This window comes from Pleurodeles waltl, chromosome 1_2 (genome assembly GCF_031143425.1).
Source record: "Pleurodeles waltl isolate 20211129_DDA chromosome 1_2, aPleWal1.hap1.20221129, whole genome shotgun sequence".
NCBI classification, from domain to species: Eukaryota; Metazoa; Chordata; class Amphibia; order Caudata; family Salamandridae; genus Pleurodeles; species Pleurodeles waltl.
The window spans coordinates 1,255,942,220-1,255,967,826 of NC_090437.1; positions in this window are offsets into that span (position 1 = coordinate 1,255,942,220).

Genomic DNA, 25,607 nt, shown 5'->3' on the forward strand with positions numbered 1-25,607 from the left:
CAGATGAATCTGTATGTGTAGTTCAATAGTTAATTGGGGAAATGGGCACCAAGGAGGGTGTCATCGGTTTCATACCTCTGTGCTGTACTGTGGATATCTGAGTATTTAACCTATCTCAGCAGCAAACATGTTTGAGTTGTGTGTCTGACTTTTAAAGATGTCTGCCTGTTGCATGTTACATACTATGTTTGAATTTTTTTACATTATTTTCCTACCATGAGGAAAGGATGACAACCACTAGTGTACTGTCCACTATGCACACTATGGAGGTAGGAGGTAAACCTGCACACTATGGAGGAGAGACATTGTATCCAGACATATCGGCTGAAATGTCATACCATCATGGATCTTTGTGATCAGTTGGAGCCAGCCTTCCATTTGGAATTCCTATAGCATACCCCCCACTATTCAAGTCTCATCAGTACTACACGTCAGGCCACTGGATCCTATCAAACTACAGTGGCCCACACTGCAAGAATGTCTCAGCCCATGTTCAGTCTGGTTTTGAGGGATGTACTGCGTGCATTGTTGAAACACCTGGACGGCTACATCGGGTTTCCCCAATGTGCAGATTTGGCCTTTGTGAAGGCAGAGTTTTATGCCATGGGACACATTCCATATGTGGTTGGAGTCATACATAGCACCCATGTACCATTGGTTCCCCCCAGTGACACTGAACAGGTGTATAAGAACAGGAAAAACTACCACTCCATAAACGTTCAGCTGGTGTGTCTGGCAGACCAGTACATTTCACAAGTCAGTGACAAGTATCTAGGATCAGTCCATGGTTTCTTTATCATGTGGAACAGCAATGTCCCACTGGTGAAGTTACAAATAAAATGTGTGTTTGCAATGTATGTCTCCTGCCATTACATTGTTGCTTGTCCCACATATATGCATGTGTTGATCTACCAATTTGTTCACAGGTGTCTCTGACTATCCAAACCGTCCTTGGTTGTTGACACCAGTGAGGTACCCAACCACGCCAGAGGAAGTCGCTACAATGAGGGCCATGGGGGACAAGGCATATTGTTGAGCGGATGTTTGGGCTCAAGAAGGCAAGATTTAGGTGCTTGGACAGATCAGGAGGAGCCCTCCTCTACTCACCCAACAAGGTATTTCAAATAATAGTTGCCCGCTGCATGCTCCACAATCTTGCCTGAGATGACAGATACCATTTATACTAGATGAGGGGGAGACAGCAGAACATGGAGGTGGAAACACAGATTTGCCTAGTGATGAAGAGACAGAGGAAGATGAAGCAGAAGAAGACTCTAGGGCAGATCTCATTAATCAGTACCTAAACTAACTAAAAGGTATGTGAAGGTATGTTTGGTCAGGAGCTCACTCTCCCACGCTCGCAGCACCACCTAGCTGCACCCGTATCCCTGTCCCCCGCCCACGCTGCTGTTTGCGTGTTCGAGGCTCTCCTCCACCCGCAGGCACCCGCCTGCGCCTCTTCCCTGATGTCTAGTGGGCTTCTGGTAAGCGTGCTAGACCTGTACTTTTGTGCCGCGCTTATTGTGCCTTATTTGTATTGTACCTTGCGCTTTCTGCTTTTGTGCCTTTTCCTGGTTTTTGTGCCTTTTTCTAGGTTTTTCCTAGGTTTTGTCTCCTTCAGCCACACCTACGAGCTCGACTGGACAGACCACCGCTGCATCCACTTCACCTACCAGAATCCACCTACTCAACACCACCGCACACAACCCCCCGAGGCAACTGGAGCAAAGTCTCGACAGAACAACTGATCTCCACCCTCGCCCAGACCCCACCGCCAGGAACCTCAGACACAGACACAGCCGCCACCGGCCTGCCTCACTGGCTATCGGACTGCGCCCATACCCTTGCACTGCTCAAAATACCCTCTAACACCCCGCACAGCGCTAAGGCCAGTTGGTTCACCCCTGATCTTCAGAACTCCAAACGAGAATGCTGCAAAAGAGAGAAGATCTGCACACGGATCCCACCAAACCCAACCACATCACACTCAAGGAATCCATCCACAAGCATCACCAACTGATCCGCACCACCAAAAGAACCCACTTCAAGAACCGCATAGACAACAACGCCCACAACAGTAAAGAACTCTTCTGCATCGTCAGAGATCTCTGAAACCCCAGGTCCTGCTCCAACAAACCCCCTCCATTGCAAGATCTCTGCAACTCCCTCGCCACCCACTTCCGCAGCAAGATAGAAGAAATCCACAACAGCTTCAACCCCAGACAGACCGCAAACATCCACGAACCAGACGCACCGAGTAACACCAACCTCCTCCACAACTGGACCCTCGTTAACACAGATATCGTCGCTCACACCAGGGCTTCCATCCACTCCAGATCCCCATCGGACCCCTGCCATCACCACATCTTCAACAAAGCTAGCAACATTATAGCCCCCCACCTCTGCAACACCATTAACAACTCCTTCGAATCAGCCTCCTTCCTGGAAATCTGGAAACACGCAGAAATCAACGCACTACTGAAGAAACCCAAGGCGGACCCAGATGACCCGAAGAACTACCGGCTGATCTCCCTCCTCCCCTTCCCGGCCAAGGTCATCAAAAAAGTAATCAACACCCAGCTCTCCCGTTTCCTAGAAGACAATAAGGCTCTTGACACCTCCCAATCCGGTTTCCGGAAAAACCACAGCACCAAGACCGCACTCATCGCTGCCACAGACGACATAAGAACCATGCTCGACAAAGGAGAAACAGCAGCACTCATCTTCTGCTTTCGACACAGTAAGTCATCACACCCGCCGCACACGACTCCACAACGCCAGAATCCGCGACAAGGCTCTCAACTGGATCTCATCATTTCTCGCCGACAGAACCCAGAGAGTCCGCCTTCTGCAATTCCTGTCAGAAGCCTCCAAGATCATCTGTGGTGTCCCTCAGGGATCCTCCCTCAGCCCAACGCTCTTCAATGTCTACATGGCCCCCCTCGCCAACATTGCATGGTCACACCACATCAACATAGTAACACACGCGGACGACACCCAGCTTATCCTCTCCCTCACAAAAGACCCCACTACTGCCAAAATCAACCTACACAACAGACTTCAAGCCAACTCCAATTGGATGGAATCCAGCCGCCTCAAACTTAACACCGAAAAAACAGAGATCATTATCTTCGGCTCCAACCCCTCAGCATAGAACAACTCCTGGTGGCCCAACTCCCTAGGCTCCGCACCCTCACCCACCACCCACGTTCGCAACCTTGGCTTCATCCTGGACTCCACTCTCAGCATGACTCAACAGGTCAACGCAGTCTCCTCCTCCTGCTACAACACCCTCTGCATGCTCCGCAAGATCTTCAAATGGATACCCGACGAGACTAGGAAACCCGTCACCCACGCCCTGGTCAGCAGCAGATTGGACTACGGCAACGCCCTATGTGCAGGAACAACGGTCAAGCTACAATCCAAGCTACAACGAATCCAGAACACCTCCGTCCGCCTCATCCTCGACACCCCGCACCGCAACCACACCTCCCCCCTCCTCAGAAACCTGCACTGGCTACCCACACCAAAAAGGATCACCTTCAAACTCCTTTCTCACGATCACAAAGCTGGCTACAACACCGGCCCAGCCGACCTCAACGACAGACTTACCTTCCATGCTCCCACACGCCTTCTTCGCTCCGCCAACCTTGCTCTCGCCGCCGCCCCCACGTCCGCCGCACCACCACCGGAGGAAGATCCTTTTCTCACCTCGCCGCCAAGACCTGGAACTCACTACCTCTCCAGCTGCGCCAGACCCAAGACCCCCTAACTTTCAGGAGGTGCTTCAAAACATGGCTTTTTGATCTGTAGCCTCCCCTCCCCCAGCACCTTGAGACCCTAACAGGTGAGTCTTGCGCTTTATAAATATTGATTGATTGATTGATTGAAGTAGGCATAATGTTGAGGTTCAAATTTGCTACCTGAAGTAGATGGGTATCATGTCACCTCTTATCTTGCATGGTCTGTAGGGCTGCAGGTAGCTTTAATGCCTGTGGGTGTGTGGTGCATGCAAACTGTAAATTGTATTGTATACAGAACAGAGTTATCTACAGTATCATGTTTTGTTATAGCAGGTGCAAACGTACGCTTCTGGACATGACTTTCCTGATTTGAAGAGTGAATTCTGCTATGTCCCATCCCTCTTCTCTTACCAATATGGATTTGCCTAGATTCTGTTTGGCTCATCAACCTTGGTGAACAACAGTGTCAGAAACAGATGGGAATTGCAGACAGACATGAGAAGTGGACATGGCTGATACCAGTACTATGAGTCTTGATTATGTGGAGTGTGACTATCATTGTTAGACTGCCAGGACACTGGGGTGGAAAAGTGTTTTTCCTTCTAGGTCACCTGTAGGGTAAATGAGGCTGTGAAATGCTGTCAATTGTGTCTGAATGTGTGTCTGGCTCATGTGTAAATGTAGGATCATAGACTCTTCCTGCACAATGGTAACACTTCTATGTATTCTACCTTGAATCTAGCTGTCAGTGTGTTTCTACTTTGCAGAACAACGTGCATGTCACCATGGACTGACATAGGTGAGGGTCAAGGCTACAGGTATGTGACCAATGTAAGTGAAAGTTTCCAGGTATGGGTGGATCAGTACTGATCTCTGCCTGTACCATGGGATATGGATATATGGAAGCTATGGTATGGGTATGTGATAAGGCTTTTCCAGGGGATACAAAGAAGTGACATGGCCCAAACGTCTATATCGTGTAGTTTAACAATGGGTGTACAATACAGAGGGACAAGATCAGATTAGAGTGGGCATGCACAACTATTGTATGTGGTTGATAATTGAGACATACACAGGACTTGTGTTTCAGTGTGATTTATTGAGGAAATACAAAAACACAAGTGACTATAAACTTTAAACACATACACAAAAAATAGTGATAGGTTTAGTCATTGTGGATGACATCATCAGGGTAGCTGCTACACCATTTGGGACCACAGGTCCAGTGTCCTTGCGCCATAGGAAAATGGATATTGGTTACAGAACAGTCAACAGGGGAACAGTTCAGGAGAGGCTTACTTCCTGGCAGTGGGTTTGGTCTTGGCATCTGCTCCTGCTGTATGTCTGGGTGGACGTCCATGTTTGCAGGGGGGTTCACCAGCTACAGAGGGTAGGGTGACCGAGGCATATTATTCCCCTGGCAGGGCCTCCATTCGGCTAGCAGCAGCAGATGTAGAATTGCCTGATGTATTATTGCTAGTGGAAGGGGCCAGATTTTGGGAACAAGACCTACTCAGTGTGGTATTTAATTCTCTCAGCACCCCTGCAATGGAAGCCAAGTGGACATTTTGTGCCTGCACTGCTGCATGACGCCTTGGTGGTTGTCCATTTGCAGATTTTGGATTTTCCCCAACATGGTGGTTACTTGGCCCATCATGCCTTGGGAACTTTGGTGGGCTCCCAAGACTTGGGATATGGTTTCTTTGTCAGTACTGTCCTTTTGAGATCCCATTCTTTGGCCCACACACCCTTCTCCCACACAGGTTGTGGGGTGAATGGTTGCCTGTGATGCAGATGCAACAGGGCTGGGAGGTGTTGATGTGGGAAGGTTGAGGCTGACAGTTGTTGACTGACCAGGTGTCCCAGATGGGCCAGGTTATTTGTCAGTATCCATACATCCAGGGGTGTTGTCCTAACTGGGGCCTACATCCAGAGGGGTAGTAGCAATCTCTGGTATCCACTCCAGGCTGATAATGGCAAGGTTACCTGTGGAGGGAGTGGAACACAGAGTTCAGGTTACAATGGGGGTCTTGCAGCAGTTGTGTGAGATGCAGACAGTGCCTTGACATGCTCCCCAGCAATGACATTGACAGCTGATGCACTATGTAACTTGGTACAACATGAAACTCTGTAATTTCAATTCCATACACCATGTATTATGAACACAATCCTTGTCAGAATGAACCACAAAATGTACTAAATTAGCCTGTGCTTAACCCTCTGGTATCATGGTACGAAGCAGCAGGCCTAACTTATGTTATGCTATGTTATCTATTTTTAAAGAGCGCACATACACTACTCTGTTTCATGGTGCAAGGTAGCAGAAGCATAGCCATCATCATAACAGTTAGTCATAGGCTTGTTTGAATAGCCAAGGCTTCAAGAGTTGCTTGAGTCTCCGATAGCAAGAAGTGGATATGAGCTCCTGAGAGAAGGAGTTTCAAATATAGGAAGCAGGGACCGAGAAACGAGAACCTTCCAGTCTCTTATTTTTAAAAGATGGAGTATAGAAAGATTTCTGTAGCTGGTCTCCTAAATTTTGGTAGGGGATGCATTTTTCTAATTCTAGATGAGATGAAAGCAGGACATCTACCACAGATGAATTTGAAAATGGTACAGCCTGTCTTAAAGATGGTAGGTTGTACTACCCGTAACCAACTTAGAGGTAATATGTAAAGTATGTATGCAGCACACAAACAGTAATAAAGTGAGAGTACAACACAAGAAAAATCTTGAAGCAGTTCATAATTGTTTTTATTATTTGTATATTATTTTATTGATAAAATTAATAGGAACAACGATATAACATTAGAGTGCATACTTTGGTTTACATTGCTCCACATACCATATAATCACCTTAATATCACACCAAAAAAATATAAAAACAATTGGGGGGACACAAACGAAGATTCTGACTTCTTTGTGAAGCTTACCTCAGCCAAGGGAGGCCTCTGCATTTTCTTCCATGCTGCTGTTTACCTGCGGGACCTCCCAGCCTCCAACACCCAGAGGAGATGCTTTTGAACTGGCTTGTGCTGCAGAGAATCTGTGTGGCCTGTAAGGCCTCAACCTTGCTGCACTTTGACAGCAGGCTGCCGACAGTGGCATGATGCACTTGATTACCGCTGTCTGATGACCTGGTAGTGCTGGTGATGCCAATGGGTTATTGCCGGCAGACTGTCACCCTGGCACACCTTCCCGGTGTTTGACTCAGACCTCAGTGGTGCTGTATTGGTGCTACTGGCTCCTCTACCAGTAAGCTGTCACACACAAATATCCATTGGTGGCCCCCTGTCCATAGATGTGGCATCTGCAGGACTCACAAGCACTGTGAGACCCTGGGGGACATTACTGGCACCTGCCTTTGAGTCCGTGCTCACAGTTTTTGAGTTGCTCGTTCAGCAGACTCTCTGTGGATTGCAAGGCCTCAGGCCTACCTCATTCACCTTTGGCACTCTGACACTCCTGGCCTCCCAACACACTGTGGAGTTGGTGCTGCTGGTATGCCATAACTGGCAAGCTGCTACCTGGGATTCCTTTGAGGTGCATTCCCTTGAGGTGCATGCCTCAGTCCCTGTGGTATGGTGCTGGAGATACACACTGCCCAATAAGTCACCACACAGACTTTCCCTCTGTAACCTCCATCCTCACCAGCATGACATCTTCAGAACTAAACTGCTTAGAGCCTGTGACACCGTTGAAGCCCCTCACTTACCACTACAGAGCCCTCTCTCAGCTGAGTGGGGAGCGATAAAACTTAAGGGTAAAAGGTTGACCGTTTGGAGTGGATGACTCAATGAGTTTCTGGTGCTGCTGGTGTGCTCACTATTAGCAAGCTGCCTCTCAGGAGTTTCTCTAGCTACCTCAGTGAGGCCCCACAGTTCTTTCCTGATATCCTCAAACAGCTGTTCACTCTTCGCATGTGTGACATCAGTTTCACCTTTTGGCATAGTAGAAACCTGGACCCTCTTCCTTTTCCTATGCCTTCACATTACACAGCACTTATGGCTTCAGGCAAAGTAACATGCCAACTCACCTCTAAACAAATTACTGCCTTCCTGCCACGTCTGTCTCAAAAGTCACCCTAGAGCCCATAATGAGTGCTTTAAAGGCGATAAATGCCTTCATGGACATAGCTAAATCCACCACCACAGAACTCAAATTCTTGAAAGACGACTTAACCAAACTGCAATACCACCTGGACACCACAAACAGAAAGTGGATGACCTTGAGCTATAGGTGATGGAGAGTAGGACCTGGAGCAATGAACTCTGGAACACACAGAATAAACTGACAGACTCAGAAGACTGCAGTTGCAGAAATAATGTCTGTATTTTGGGGGTCTCTGAATCAGTGGACATGCAGGATATTCCCCAATTCTTCCAATCTTTCCTACCACAGTTGTTGGGCTTGACCTTCTCCTTCCCACTGGAGTTGAAAAGGGCACTTCACTATGGCTCACACTCTTCCTCAGCATGTCAGAGGTGACACCTAATCATTAAATGCTTTCTCTGCCACCAGCTGGTGAGGACGGTACTCTTTTGAGATCCACATATTAGGGGAAACGTTCCTTTCTCTGCATTCCACTGTGCTAGAATTGGACCTCTGGTTGGGACTGATGGAGCTGGCCACCATGTTGGTGAATGTTAATGGCACAGCCAAAGAGATACCCCTGAACTAGAGCTTTGGCTGGAAAATATTGCCCGTATTCCTTCTCTCCCAATGCCAGTGCAATGCAAGAAGGTGACTGCTAAGGACTGGTCACTCTATGTGGTGTGACTGGCACACATTGTCAGATGGGCGCAACCTGCTGTGAACCCGATCCCCCTCCAGCCCAATTAGCTTCACTGTTCTCTACTTTTTGGAGCAATGGCCATCCGTGGTGAACCAATAAAATTCAGGTTCATACTCTTTCCCGGCCCCTGCCTTCCACTGTATGAGTCAATATGCTTCCTAATCTACTGCACATCTGTCTCTTTGGTCCTTCCGTGTGGCTGGCATAACCCACTTCATCAAATGTAAACAGACACTTGCCCTCCTAGGCTCTAAACAACCGGATATTGTCCTTATGAAGGAAACCCATGCCACGGCAGAAGAAAGGGTGACAGGGTGGGTACGGTACTCATTTCCCCAGGATCTGATGAGGACCTGCTTGCTACCTGTAATGTCATGTCTCCCCTTTAGAAGAGTGACAATGTTGTTCAACAAGCAGCACCCAGTTCTATTCCTGAAATCAAGGTTGGATGATCATGGATGCTACATTTTTGCGTAGATTGAAATTTCATACAGACTCTTGACCTTCTTTATACATATGCCCTTGTGGGTATGAAGCACCCATGGATCTCTAAAATCACAGATTGTTTGGTAGAATTAGCTGTCATAAACCCATCATTGATGGTAACTGGAAATTGATACTGGATGCTCCTCTGGATAAAGCAGACAGACCAGATATGTGACATGACACTGACTGGGCTATGCTCTGTGACTTGATGGACAACCATTCTTTACATGATGTGTGTTGCTTACTGCATCCTACAGAACAAAGATGCACATATTTTTCCCAGTTCATGGTTTGGAATCATGTCTAGACTTGGTGACATATTACTCTACCCCTGACCTACATGTGCCACATTGATGTCAAAGCAATCTTCGATCATGCCCCTATTGTCCTCACTCTGGATCTGCAAATGATAAAACCCGTTCCCGGCACTTCACATCTGACTACGTCATAGGTCAAATCACCAGAGGGAAATCTGAACTGCAGGTCTTTTACTATGCTTACTTAGAGCTCAATGAACTGACAGCGACCTCCAAGCAACTCTTCTGGGCAGCAGGGAAGGTGTACGTCCGTGACATGCTAATGAGAGAAGCTGGTATTGCACTCTCTACAGCTATTGCATGGAGGATTTCATAAGAATAGGATGTTCAAACCCTACTGGAGAAATACCAAGATCATCCTATTCCTATTAGTCTGTGGAAGATCATGGGGAAAAATCCTCAAATTTACCAGTATGTACACATTGGCAGTGGGAAAGGCACTGTCCCACATATGAAAGAACAATTTTGAACATGAGACTCTGCTTCGTGAGGGTTACTTGCAGAATGTTACACAACTCAGCCACTGCTTCTGCTTGCTGTGCTCAGTGGCAGGATAGACCAGGGCCCCCTGCTTGTGCCCGTGAATAGGGTTTGAGCCATAACTGACAACACAGACAATGCTCAACACACCGCATCATTTCCTGGTGGTGAATATTCAAGCCGCAGGACTATCTTTTCCATCTTTTATCCTTGGTACTTGTCACATTTTATTAGCTGTTCTTCCCTTCCAGGCTTGAAGGCTTCTGTAGTTCAGCAAGACGCTGGTTCAGTTGGTTCTTGGAGTGGGGGTATTTTCTAACTCCTGAGCTGCCTTGGGTAGCAGGGGTAACAGGCGTGGGTAGGGCTTTTTTTCCCCTCAGTCTACAACCTTAAGTCGCTCTGTATAGCAGGCCCAGAATATCTATCTGGATCAGATAAGGATAATGGCCAAAGATCAAAGGTTAAAAGGATTTGTGAAGATACTCAAAGGTAAAGGTTAAAAACCAAGTCAAAGAGACTCAATTGTGGAGACAACAGTAGTTGTCAACAAGTGCAAACAAAATAATCTGTGTTTGAATTAGCTTTTGAAATCCATAAAAGAGGTTTAAAACATATTCAAAGTTAAATTACTCCAGAAGTATATGTGTGGTAGCTATGTGAAAACAGTATATTTCAATACAATAAAAAATGTGCAAATAGCAATTTCTACTACAGTGCCATTTCCTTTCAAAAAGATCATACCATCATTAGTTCCTATGGGAGTTCTAGTGTAACGTTTGAAGATGAACAACAGTATAACATATTGGGATCCTGAAGTATATGCCAAATAGTAGCAAACCATCACATTAAAACCCAAAAGTTGTTCCAATCTCCTTAGCCTCTTTCGTATACCACACCATTGTACAATGTTAATGTTTTTCTCTGGATAATGCCACACCCATTGAAAGAGGAGATGGAATAACAGATCAAATCTGTCTCAAGCTTACACAAAGATGTATAGGCTTCCTGATATGATAAAAACCTCTTTGGTAAAAAAAAAAAGATGTAAAAAGCAATTTCTAATCTCACCGTAAAACATACAAAACAGAATTAAGTGCATAGTAGTAGATTGTGTAGATTTTCCATCAGTTGGGGAGGTTTTTGGATCACGGGCCTCTTTTCAGGATTGCCACGGGGTGATATAAAATGTTTAACTGTCATCTTGTGTGATGGTATCTTTTTTGTGGATTGTAGGAAGCTAGCTCTGTATATACTATATCAAAATGAGATATAGACCCTCATTACGAACTCGGTGGGAAATCCCTCCGGGTTTGGTGCTAGCGGTCAAAACAATGACTGCCAGCACGTTGAAGACCCCGCTGGCCAAATAAACCACATTCCGCTGGGCCGGCAGGCAGAAGCACTGCTTCCACCAGCCGGCCCAGCAGAATGCAGGGCCTGTACATTACCGACAGCTTCACATGGAGCTGTCGGCAATGTAGCAGTGCGGCTGGTGCAGCAGCACCCGTCACGCATATCACTGCCTGTAAATCAGTGACATGCACGATGGGGCTGTGCACAGGGGCCCCTGCACGCCCATGCCAAGTGCATGTGCAGTGCAGTGGCACCAAGGGGACCCCGGGGCACCCATTCCACCAGCCTTTCTCTGGGGGGCTCAACCATCAGGGAAAGGCTGGGGGAAAACAGGTTCATTATCCGGTGGGCAGCACTGCTTGCAGCGCTGCCCTGTCGTACAAGAAACTCTGCCATTGCCAGGCTGCCTAGTGGTGGTAGCCTGGCAGTGGCGGAGTTCCACATGTGGTGGTCTCGCCATGTACATTATGTGGCGGTCCGGACCGCCATGCCGGTGGCCGTAATTTCTGCCACTGCCGGCACGGTAGTCCGGACCGCCATATTGCCATATTCGTAATGAGGGCCCTGGTGTGCACAGAGTCCAGGGGTTCCCCAAAGGCTTAACAGAGGCTAAAGTAGATAATACTAATGCTCTCTTTTGTGGTAGTGCGGTCAATCAGTTAGACTTATCAGGGGGTAGTGTAAAGCAGGAAATAAATGAAGAACACACTCAATGACTAACTCCAGGCCAAAGTGTTTTTATATAGCAACAACAAATTGTGTTACTTTATTTCTAGAACCACAAGTTTCATTTTGCAGGTAGATACATTTGCAAGTCAGTAGCAAACATATGTATCAACACCACTTTGTTTCAATTTGGTAAGTAAAACTTTTTTCAAATAAATAGCAACAATCTGTTTTAAAAGTTGACAGTGCAATTTTCAAACACTTGGGGGAAGTACTGTTTTGAGGTAAGTACGAGACTTACAGTTCTAGTCTTTGGGGGTTAGGATGTCCACAGGTTGGGGTTCAAGTTAACCCCAAACACCAACCACCAGCAACATGGGTCCGGCTGGGTGCAGAGGTCAAAGTTACTGTAAGATTTAGAATGAGCTCCTATGGAGAATGGGGGCAGGTAAGTACCTGCGTCTTCAAAGGGCAGACCTTGGGGGTTAGGAGAACACCTGGGGGGCCACAGGACAGCACAAAACACACACACTTAGTGGCACAAGGGTGTAACCTTTAAATCGAGCCCCAATGCTTTTCAATTGTGGAACACTAGGGGTCACAAATATGCTGCAGGCTAGGTCCAGAGGGGTCGGTTCATGGAAAACCACAGGCTGGACAAGGAGAGGGCCCCCTGCTGAAAGTTGCTGGACCAGTGGTCGGCCAGGGTGCTCCGGATTTAGGTTGCAGGCATCATTGTGTTGGCCAGAGGGGTCAACCCAGGGAGGACACTAGGTCACAATCACCTGGGGACCTGCTCTGGACCGGTGGGCCCCCTGGACACAGGCCATTGGTGTCAGATGCAGAGTGGGCAGGACTGACAGATCTTGGGCAGATCTGGAGTCCTTTGCTGGAGTGTTTTTGTGGTCAGAGCAGCTGTCCATGGGAGATCGTGGTCCTCTGGTGTACAGGCAGTCCTCTTGGGGCTTGTACAAGGTCATTTGTCCTACAGAATGTGTCACCTTTTTGTAGCAGGGCTTCAGAAGCTGGAGATAGGCCAGTTGGGCTGGGACCAAATCAGTTGGTGTCTTCAGTCTTCTCTGCTAGGGGTCAGCCTAGCAATGCTTCTTCTTTCTTCTTGTCATCTTCTTCAGGTCACTAGGAATCTGACAAGCTAGATTCAGGGGAACACTTAAATCCTGGATTTAGGGGTGTTACAGGAGTCAAAGGGCAGTAACCATTGGCTATTTCCCCTCTGGGGATAGGGACACAGACTTAACCCTACTGATCCCTTTCTTCCAACCCAAGATGGAGATTCTGCAAGGAGGGGTCACTTCAGCTCTGGACGACTTAGGGGTGGTCCTACCTGAAGCAGTCAATCCCCTTGTTTTTCCTAATTTTCCCATCAGAATTGCTACCAAGAGTGGAGCTTTGTCCAGGGGGGCGGGTATCTCCACTAGCTGAAGTGCCCTGGGGCACTGTACCAAGATGCCTGAGCCTTTGAGGCTCACCGCCAGTTGATACAGTCCCTGCAAGGGGGATGTGTGAAGCACCTCCACCCAGTGCAGGCTTTGTTTTTGGCAAAAGAGAGTACAATGACCCCAGAAACTCACCTGGAAGTGACAGGCGGGCATGGACCAGTCAGTCCTGCACTAGAAGGTTGGCTAAAACACAGGGGGCATCAGTGTGCGATTGTTGTGCTGAGAAGTTTGATGCCAAACTTCCCAGACTTCAGTGAAGCCATCATGGAGCTGTGGAGTTCGCAATGACAAACTCTCAGCCCATGTACTGTATATGGCCACACTGCACTTACAATGTCTAAGAATGGGCTTAGACACTGTAGGGGTATATTGCTCATGCAGTGATGCCCTCATCTATGGTATGGGGCACCCTGCCTTAAAGCTGTAAGGCCTGGTAGAGGGGTGTCTTACCAATGCCAGAGGCAGTGGCTTGTGGGCATGGCACCCTGAGAGGAGTGCCATGTCGACTAAGTCTTTTTCTCCACCCCGACACACACAATGCACACAATCTGCAAAGGCAGTGTGCATGAGCTTGGGAAGGGGTCCTCTAGAGTGGCATCATACATGCTGCACCTTCCCTGGCCACAGGGCCCTTGGTACCATGGGTAGATTTCACAAGGGACTTAGCTGTGTGCCAAGGGTGTGTGCCAATTGTGGGAACATTGTTCGGGAAAGAACACTAGTGTTGGGGCCTGGTTAACAGGATCCGAGCACACCCTCAGCCAAGTCATTATCAATATCAGGCAAAAGGTGGGGGCTAAACATACCAAAAGGGGGAAATTCTTATATGTATCTATTACTAATACAAGTTACCCCTGCAACCCCTGCTGTACAGGTCCTTCCCAGTATCTAGTTACTGTTGGTTTTTTCCTTTAACTATTTTCTGTCTCTGTGGCTTAACTGTTGGCAAAGATTACTTTGAGTTCTTTCTTGCTATACTGTAGAATACTAAACGGGCCCTCAATTAAATTATTATCAAGCTCATTAATGAGCCTGTTCACCTTGGCAACCCACGAAATGTTATCATACTGCTATAGAGCAAGGCAGTCGGTTATTACTTCTCTTGTAAATGTTTTTTTCTGCTTTGCTACAGATAATGTACCAACCAATTATAACACTTATATCTACTTCATCTTCAAGGTAAGGCATACCCAGTTATCTATGAGTGAAGAAAGTACGGGGCACAGCAAGGAGCCTAAACAAAACCCTGCCAGACCCCAGAGAGGTGCCCCATGTGTTTCCATAGGAATACATTTTCTCCTATACAGCTGCAGCATTTCCTGTATACGCTTGTTGCCAATTTTATTTGCAAACCTAAACAGAGCCTCAAGTGACCTGATAAATGTTAGCTTCACCAGGCATACGTGAGGTTTCCAGGGTCCACACTTTGAAAACAGTACACTTAGGTAGGAGAAGTTCTGTGCTTCCTCCAGTTTGTGATCTTTCACGAACGGGCTTTTTTATTCACTTTCCTCTCTCACAGACATTAATATAGGTGTTTGACAAATGTATCTTATTGTCCATGTATGCGACAAATCCATTGATCAGCTGTTATAAACCATTTGTCATTCTAGAAATTAGAACCACATCATCAGCATGTAGGAGCACTGAGGTGGAATGATATCCTTTTCTTGGTGCATCAGAGTCTAGTTCTTGTAGCTTACAATTAACTACATTAATATAGACGAAGACATGGATAAGGGCTGTCAGCAGAGAGTCCACAGGCTGGCAGAGAAAGCCTTTGATGGCCCTGAGACTTCAAAATAGGAGGTAACCCCAGTTCAAGCTCTTGGAGATTCATCTCAAGCAGGAATATACTAGAAAGACCAGTCTTTGTCCCCTTCCACAGGCAGGAGCAGCAACTGCAGGATAGACCAATAAAGCACAGTCACAGTCCGGGCCCCAGACACACACCTGGGGGTTGGAGACTGGATTGTGTGAGGGCAGGCATAGCCAATTCAGGTGTAATTGACCACTCCTCCCTCCTCTCTAGCTCAAACGCATCATCAGGTTGTGAAGGCTACCCCCAGCTCCCTTTGTGTCACTGTCTAAAGGAGATTCACAAACAGCCCAACTGTCAGTCAGACCCAGACAGGGAATTCAGAAACAGGCAGAGTCACAGAATGGTTCTAGCAAGAAAATGGCTATGTTCTAAAAGTGTAATTTTCAAACTAACAATTTAAAAACCAACTTCAGTAAAAGATGTATTTTTAATGGTGAGTACAGAGACACCAAACTCCAGATTTCCATCTTCTCTCAAAGGGAATCTGGACTTTAGGAATATTTAATGGCAGCACCTATGTTAACCTATGAGATAGATAGGCCTTGCAACAGTGAAAAGCAAATTTGGTCTCATTTGGGCTACCTTAGGGGTGCCTTAAATATAAGAAAAGGGAAGGTTTAGGCCTGGCAAGTGAATACACTTGCCACGTCTAATTGGCAGTGTAAAACTTCACACACAGACACTGCAGTGGCAGGTCTGAGGCATGATTACAGGGTTACTCATGTGGGTGGTACAACCAGTGCTGCAGGCCCACTAGTAGCATTTGATTTACAGGCCCAGGGCACGTCTAGTGCACTTAACTAGTAAATCAAATATGCCAATCATGGATAAACCAATCAATAATACAATTTACACACATAGCATATGCACTTTAGCACGGGTTAGCAGTGGTAAAGTGCTCAGAGTCCTAAAGCCAACAACAACAGGTCAGAAAAAAATAGGAGATGGGAGCCAAAAAGATTGGAGATCACCCTGCAAAAGGAAAAAAGTCCAACACCTCTCTTGACATGTTCATCACCTTATTACAACTGAGCTGTAAAAATTGGCAGCTGCAACACATCTACTTGTCTGTGCATCTGCCATCCAGTGTACCCACCAATGAAGGTGACTATGTTGACCATGTATTGGACAGGCAGGTGTGGTAATTCCGCAGTCATTGTTTGGGTCCTGTGTCAGATGTTGGGCAGTGTGGGACATCTGACAACAGCCTACATGTCATATCTATCCTGCTGAACAGACCAGTGGGAATTACAGATGAGGTTAAGTCCATCTGTTTCTCACCAATGTGTTCTACTGGTACTCCCAGCTGACTATATTGCCTGACAACTGTTTTACAGCCATTCCTGCCATATATAGTGGGTGAAGCATACACATGTTCAACATTTTGACATACTCAGTGAATTGCTTGTAGGGGATGAGACCAGCAATGACGTTCATCATGTAGGTTCCATGTGCATAGATATGTGCCTGCATATTCCTGCACTCTTGTACTGACACTCTGTGACTAAAGACATGTTACACACATCACAATTCCAAATCATAGTAAATGTATCACAACACAAAAAGACATGCTGGTTGTATAGGTGGTGTTTAATTACATGCGTCGTAGTGCAGTATTTACAATGTCCAGGTCGTGGACCCCATTTGTGGAATCCATCCAATTATGGCACAACACAAGTCCAGGGTTGATTGACATGTCATGGGACATGCTTGGGTAAAGTGTGTTTCATTGCAGGGGAACATAAATTGCCAATTGAAAAGTTAGAGGTAATTGCAGTCCATAGCAGAAAGGTCAACAGTGTGTTGGTGAAGAGTGCATATCTCCAACAGTGCTAACATTGGCATGATGTCAAGCACAGGACAAAGGAAAACACTGCCCATGTGGCATGGACTGGTGTTACCGGGAATTCCTACAGGTGAAAATAATCTGTTCCACAACTGTCACGTCACTGACTTGATATTTGAGGGTCATTGTCGTCTTAAGGCCAGATTTATGGAAAAGTGGTACAACGCGGTGCTGTGCAAAAATTGGCAGCACCGTGCTGCTTCACTTTAGAAATGCAGGGATGCACCATATGTAAGTGAATATGGCGCACCCCTCTGTTGTCCCCCACGCTGGTCCAAAATTTAGCTACCAGCGCCAACGCAGGCATCCTTGCACCATCATGCAAGGATGAATGCGTTGAGGGGTGTGATTGTTTATGTGTGAAGGTGTCCCTTCCTGCACATTAACAATCAATAATGGCACTTTGGAACTTCTGTGCAGCACACACAGAAGCGCCAAAGGATAATTTTCAAATGATTGTTTATGAACAGGAAGGGACACCTTCACACACATAAACAATCTTTTCTGGCATTTTGTTCTTCCTATGCATGCTGCAGAATGCAGCACACATTGGAAAAGAAAAAAATGAGGGGGTATGAATGTGTTGCTCCTCGTTGCACCCTGCTACCGCCACCCCTGGGGGTGGTGTTAGATTTTGGAGCTGCGTCAGGTTTACAAAATTCCATTAATCTGAGGCAGCATCAAAATGAAATTGGTGTGCTGTGGCATGCACACAGCAACACCCATTGCACACCCCTTCCACACACAGTGCTGCGTGGGAAGGGGCCGTATTTATGAGGTGACATTAAGCCACAAAAAGTGGCTTAACACCACCTTGTCAATACGGCACAGTGCTTAGCGCCAAAGAAGCGTCACTAAAAGTGACGCTCCTGTGGTGCTAGGGGCCTATGATGCACCGATTAGTACCAAAGGATTGTTCCTATTCATCATGGCTGCAGTTTACAGCCCTATGCCCCACCTGTATGTCACATGAAGGGATGCCCAGTTGGCACAATTGCCTGCATCATATCTTCTAAGTGTGATGCCTATCCTTTTTGTGGCTTGACACCATCTTTCTGTTATCTACCCTCCTTATGCATCCATTTGCATGGTGAGTCCTTGCAATGGGTGTTGCTGTGCTGTTGCCACAGCACCACACATGGCAATATTCAACTGTCACAGTCTTACATGTTTCACATACATCCATGCAGTGCTGAGACCTTGCTCCATCCCAGGGATGGCATTGCCAGGACACTATGCTCTTATTACCAATGATGGCTCTTCATGTTGTTGTTTGTGTTTGTGTGCTACATTGCGTGGCACTCATGGACCTGACACAGTTCAGTTTCATCTTCTGTCTGTGTAGGTGTGTTTCCCTTACTAAACACCTATGTCCTCTCCCTCAATGCAGCCCTCCTTGCGCTATGATACATGAGTGCAGCATGGTGACAGTACAGCTCGTTTGACACAAGCAAAGGGTTAGGCCCAGGGATGGGCAGCATGAGTATGACATTTCTGCTGTGTACATCATTCTGTATGTGACAGTGCTTGATGGTAAATGAGACTATGGACATAGCCAGTTAACATGAGTTGTATTTAGGTCAGGGCCTGAGGCTAGTTAGAGGTGATTCTGCAGGTAGTCATACTGATCCCTCATTTGAAGTGCGTCAGCACCCGACTTCCATTGTGTATTTGACCACCCCCAACAGCACAGGTGGTAATGGCAACTATTGTCAGTGTGGAATGCCCATGGGCCAATGGGTTGGCACTGGCAGGTTTCTAGCAACTTAAAGACTGGCTATGCCATCTGTCCTGTGACACCAGACAAGTATTAAGTTCAACAGTACCCTCCAGGTCCATCTCCGCATTTCCACCAGCCTTTGCATGGCGGTGAAACCCCAATGCAGAGGTTGTTAGTGATGTGGTGTGGCCCTAGATGCCCCTGCATAGCCCATTCACTTGGCATGGGCAGTGTGGGGGGTCCCATGCCCTGGCCCTTTGCCTTTTCCATGCCTGATTTGCAGGGCTGAGTGCAGTATGTCCTGTCACACCTAATGCAGCCCAAAACTGGCACTGAGTCTATTTGATCCATCAAGAATGTTTAGCTAAGTGCCCCACAGAGCTACCACGAGCAGACAGATTTCCAGCCACCATCCCAACGTGTGACTCATACTGCCAAGTGCAAAGGGTACGCTGCACTGGCAGTCTTACCAGCACGGAGTTGCCCATGGACCATCCCCCGCCCATCGTACAGGAATTATATGCCATTATGTTCATACTCATACCCTATGTGGTGTTTATGTGTGTTTATTTCCCATTCCCATGTGTCTGACATGGTTGTGAAAGAGTAGTTGTGGGCTCTGTCTGTGACTGTTGTGAACTATTGTTTTCCTATTTAGAGGTGAAATATTTAAAAGTAACGGAGTTCGTTTTTTGAGGAAACTACATTTATCATGATGCAATGGGGCAGATTATTTGCTGGGATGTTAGGCAGGTGTGCTCCTAACTGTTTGTGACTTTAAAAAGGCTCCCTTGAGCCAGTGGGCTGACGAGCTCTGGAGCATGCCAGTGAAGAGGTATTGAAACCGGATGATTAATGGCAGCATTTCCAGCACCCCGCAAACTTGTTCTCTGCTGAAGAAGGGATTAACCCAGAAACACATGTGTCCAGAGATGCACAGCAAAGGCTGCACCTATTTAGAGGTGAAATATTTAAAAGTAACGGAGTTCGTTTTTTGAGGAAACTACATTTATCATGATGCAATGGGGCAGATTATTTGCTGGGATGTTAGGCAGGTGTGCTCCTAACTGTTTGTGACTTTAAAAAGGCTCCCTTGAGCCAGTGGGCTGACGAGCTCTGGAGCATGCCAGTGAAGAGGTATTGAAACCGGATGATTAATGGCAGCATTTCCAGCACCCCGCAAACTTGTTCTCTGCTGAAGAAGGGATTAACCCAGAAACACATGTGTCCAGAGATGCACAGCAAAGGCTGCACCTATTTAGAGGTGAAATATTTAAAAGTAACGGAGTTCGTTTTTTGAGGAAACTACATTTATCATGATGCAATGGGGCAGATTATTTGCTGGGATGTTAGGCAGGTGTGCTCCTAACTGTTTGAGACTTTAAAAAGGCTCCCTTGAGCCAGTGGGCTGACGAGCTCTGGAGCATGCCAGTGAAGAGGTATTGAAACCGGATGATTAATGGCAGCATTTCCAGCACCCCGCAAACTTGTTCTCTGCTGAAGAAGGGATTAACCCAGAAACACATGTGTCCAGAGATGCACAGCAAAGGCTGCACCTATTTAGAGGTGAAATATTTAAAAGTAACGGAGTTCGTTTTTTGAGGAAACTACATTTATCATGATGCAATGGGGCAGATTATTTGCTGGGATGTTAGGCAGGTGTGCTCCTAACTGTTTGTGACTTTAAAAAAGGCTCCCTTGAGCCAGTGGGCTGACGAGCTCTGGAGCATGCCAGTGAAGAGGTATTGAAACCGGATGATTAATGGCAGCATTTCCAGCACCCCGCAAACTTGTTCTCTGCTGAAGAAGGGATTAACCCAGAAACACGTGTGTCCAGAGATGCACAGCAAAGGCTGCACCTATTTAGAGGTGAAATATTTAAAAGTAACGGAGTTCGTTTTTTGAGGAAACTACATTTATCATGATGCAATGGGGCAGATTATTTGCTGGGATGTTAGGCAGGTGTGCTCCTAACTGTTTGTGACTTTAAAAAGGCTCCCTTGAGCCAGTGGGCTGACGAGCTCTGGAGCATGCCAGTGAAGAGGTATTGAAACCGGATGATTAATGGCAGCATTTCCAGCACCCCGCAAACTTGTTCTCTGCTGAAGAAGGGATTAACCCAGAAACACATGTGTCCAGAGATGCACAGCAAAGGCTGCACCTATTTAGAGGTGAAATATTTAAAAGTAACGGAGTTCGTTTTTTGAGGAAACTACATTTATCATGATGCAATGGGGCAGATTATTTGCTGGGATGTTAGGCAGGTGTGCTCCTAACTGTTTGTGACTTTAAAAAGGCTCCCTTGAGCCAGTGGGCTGACGAGCTCTGGAGCATGCCAGTGAAGAGGTATTGAAACCGGATGATTAATGGCAGCATTTCCAGCACCCCGCAAACTTGTTCTCTGCTGAAGAAGGGATTAACCCAGAAACACATGTGTCCAGAGATGCACAGCAAAGGCTGCACCTATTTAGAGGTGAAATATTTAAAAGTAACGGAGTTCGTTTTTTGAGGAAACTACATTTATCATGATGCAATGGGGCAGATTATTTGCTGGGATGTTAGGCAGGTGTGCTCCTAACTGTTTGTGACTTTAAAAAGGCTCCCTTGAGCCAGTGGGCTGACGAGCTCTGGAGCATGCCAGTGAAGAGGTATTGAAACCGGATGATTAATGGCAGCATTTCCAGCACCCCGCAAACTTGTTCTCTGCTGAAGAAGGGATTAACCCAGAAACACATGTGTCCAGAGATGCACAGCAAAGGCTGCACCTATTTAGAGGTGAAATATTTAAAAGTAACGGAGTTCGTTTTTTGAGGAAACTACATTTATCATGATGCAATGGGGCAGATTATTTGCTGGGATGTTAGGCAGGTGTGCTCCTAACTGTTTGTGACTTTAAAAAGGCTCCCTTGAGCCAGTGGGCTGACGAGCTCTGGAGCATGCCAGTGAAGAGGTATTGAAACCGGATGATTAATGGCAGCATTTCCAGCACCCCGCAAACTTGTTCTCTGCTGAAGAAGGGATTAACCCAGAAACACATGTGTCCAGAGATGCACAGCAAAGGCTGCACCTATTTAGAGGTGAAATATTTAAAAGTAACGGAGTTCGTTTTTTGAGGAAACTACATTTATCATGATGCAATAGGGCAGATTATTTGCTGGGATGTTAGGCAGGTGTGCTCCTAACTGTTTGTGACTTTAAAAAGGCTCCCTTGAGCCAGTGGGCTGACGAGCTCTGGAGCATGCCAGTGAAGAGGTATTGAAACCGGATGATTAATGGCAGCATTTCCAGCACCCCGCAAACTTGTTCTCTGCTGAAGAAGGGATTAACCCAGAAACACATGTGTCCAGAGATGCACAGCAAAGGCTGCACCTATTTAGAGGTGAAATATTTAAAAGTAACGGAGTTCGTTTTTTGAGGAAACTACATTTATCATGATGCAATGGGGCAGATTATTTGCTGGGATGTTAGGCAGGTGTGCTCCTAACTGTTTGTGACTTTAAAAAGGCTCCCTTGAGCCAGTGGGCTGACGAGCTCTGGAGCATGCCAGTGAAGAGGTATTGAAACCGGATGATTAATGGCAGCATTTCCAGCACCCCGCAAACTTGTTCTCTGCTGAAGAAGGGATTAACCCAGAAACACATGTGTCCAGAGATGCACAGCAAAGGCTGCACCTATTTAGAGGTGAAATATTTAAAAGTAACGGAGTTCGTTTTTTGAGGAAACTACATTTATCATGATGCAATGGGGCAGATTATTTGCTGGGATGTTAGGCAGGTGTGCTCCTAACTGTTTGTGACTTTAAAAAGGCTCCCTTGAGCCAGTGGGCTGACGAGCTCTGGAGCATGCCAGTGAAGAGGTATTGAAACCGGATGATTAATGGCAGCATTTCCAGCACCCCGCAAACTTGTTCTCTGCTGAAGAAGGGATTAACCCAGAAACACATGTGTCCAGAGATGCACAGCAAAGGCTGCACCTATTTAGAGGTGAAATATTTAAAAGTAACGGAGTTCGTTTTTTGAGGAAACTACATTTATCATGATGCAATGGGGCAGATTATTTGCTGGGATGTTAGGCAGGTGTGCTCCTAACTGTTTGTGACTTTAAAAAGGCTCCCTTGAGCCAGTGGGCTGACGAGCTCTGGAGCATGCCAGTGAAGAGGTATTGAAACCGGATGATTAATGGCAGCATTTCCAGCACCCCGCAAACTTGTTCTCTGCTGAAGAAGGGATTAACCCAGAAACACATGTGTCCAGAGATGCACAGCAAAGGCTGCACCTATTTAGAGGTGAAATATTTAAAAGTAACGGAGTTCGTTTTTTGAGGAAACTGCATTTATCATGATGCAATGGGGCAGATTATTTGCTGGGATGTTAGGCAGGTGTGCTCCTAACTGTTTGTGACTTTAAAAAGGCTCCCTTGAGCCAGTGGGCTGATGAGCTCTGGAGCATGCCAGTGAAGAGGTATTGAAACCGGATGATTAATGGCAGCATTTCCAGCACCCCGCAAACTTGTTCTCTGCTGAAGAAGGGATTAACCCAGAAACACATGTGTCCAGAGATGCACAGCAAAGGCTGCACCTATTTAGAGGTGAAATATTTAAAAGTAACGGAGTTCGTTTTTTGAGGAAACTACATTTATCATGATGCAATGGGGCAGATTATTTGCTGGGATGTTAGGCAGGTGTGCTCCTAACTGTTTGTGCTATCTGTGGTACATATTTTCTGTAGTGGCACATTTCAGTTCAGCATCAAGATGTGTGGTGCAACACTCCTTCAGTTTAGTTGGTCTGGGTAGTGGCATATTACCAATGATACAGGTCCATCCTGCTATTCCTCCAGCGCCTGTTCAGTTAATTGTTCCATACACCCAGGGCACACCCTGACTGCATGATGGAGTGGTGGCTGCCTCATGTGGATGTTTTGTCTATGTGCGGTGTGGTTGTGCTACCGGCATATGTCTGGGTACTGTTGGGACAGTTGCAATGACCTCTGTGCTGTGAGATGCAGCACACATGCATTTGGGCAATGAGGCAAGGCAGTTGTAAGGTGTTACTGCAAGAAGCTCCACTATGACATAACCCCACTAATTGTATTGATTGACTCCCTGGTCTCTGAGGTCTTGGTCGTGTTGGTGGTGTTGATATGACTACATACAAGGGATGTTGTGATGACACAAACAGTGGCACAGTGAATACACATGCCATTCATCCCATGTGCTGCATATGTACATGTAGGTATTTAGGCCTGGTGGTCAACGTGTGTCTAGGTTGTGTATGTGTCATGGTGCATGGCAATACCAAGGCATAGGTACATCTGTAGCTTACGTCAGCATTGTGCAACTTGCTTAATGTGCATCGTGTCCCTCTCTGCTCCTGTGACATGTATTGTGTGAGTCCTATGTGCATCCCCCTTCTTTCACTTAACATTTTACCATAATTTACCCTGCATTTGTGGTGTTTCCTGGTAGTCTGCGCTGTCCTCTGATTCCTGTGATGATTTCCTTCGGGATGACCGCTGCAACCATCTCCTCCACCTCGACAAAGTCCTCTTGTGGTGCTGGACTCCCACCTCCAGTTTGCAGTGCTGCCCTCCTGTTACTTGCCATTTTCTCCTTTGTCCTTCACTTGCAGTTATGCCAGCATTTCTTGCAGTCAGTTACAATTCTCCTGACCTCTGCCACACTGATGATCTTATCCACTATCTGCTGCCAGATGGCCTCTCTCCTTCCAATTGGAAAATTGGAGGTGACGAAGAGTTGATGTTGATGCTCCATCAACTCTCTCACCAATATTTTGTGGTCCTCTGCGCTGAAATGACACTTTCTCTTTTTCTTCCCCTTCCCCTAGGTCTTGTCTGTGTCCTCCTGGCTGAGTCCTGGTTGAATGAGGTCTTGGTGGGGTCTCTCCTGGAGTACTGGCTCCATTTTGCCTCTCCTTTGCACTGATTTCCCCGTTAGCGTCTCTATTTGACGCTATTGTGGGCGAAAATGGTGCATTTCCATTTTGTGATGTAAAACGGATTTCAGTCATTTCTTCTCCATTAACGTCATTTTGCCTTGCTACAAGGAGCAATTGTTAATGTTGGGAAAAATTACTCTAACCAATTTTTTGTGCCACCCAGCGGCATAGTATAAATATGACGCCTGGGTGGCATTAAAAAATGGCACTAGTCAGCGCTAAACTTTTTGAAGCAAAACTGCATTAGCACAGTTTTGCTTCAAAAGTGTAAATCAGGGCCTTAATTTATCTGTGAGTCCCTTGTACAGTGGTATCTCCATACTCAGGGTGTGTACATTAAATGCTACTAGCTGGCCTGCAGCACTGCTTGTGCCACCCACTGAAGTAGCCTTTCAAACCTATCTCAGGCCTGCTAGCACAGGGCCTGAGTGCGCCGTTTTCTACGACAGGGACCTGGCATCTGAAGTTACTTGCCAGGCCCGGAACTTCCCTTTTATTACATGTAAGTCACCCCTAAGGCTGGCCCTATCTAGCCCTATGGGCAGGATGCTATGAATGTAGAAGGCAGGACATGTGCCTAGTAGCGTGGCCTGTCCTAGTACTGACAAACAGCCTAATTGGTTTCTCTCTGCTGTGAGTGCTGCCTTTGATAGGATTGCATTGGAAATGCTGTGCCTTATGTCTAGGGGGTATTGTCTGTGGTATTGCCTTAGAAAGGGTAGCGTAGGCATGTTTGGTATGCTTGTAATGGTAGTGAGAAATGCTGTTTACTAGTGTAAGTGGATTTTTTATTACTATTACAGAAATGCTACTTCTAGAGAGTGAGCATTTCTCTGTGCTTCTGACTCTGGTGTTTCGCAGCTTGACTCCAATCCACATCTGGGCAGAGAGACAGTTGGGCTTTGTGTAAATGTTTCAGACAGCCTGTACACAAGGAGGGTATAGGTGTCACAGAGGTGCATC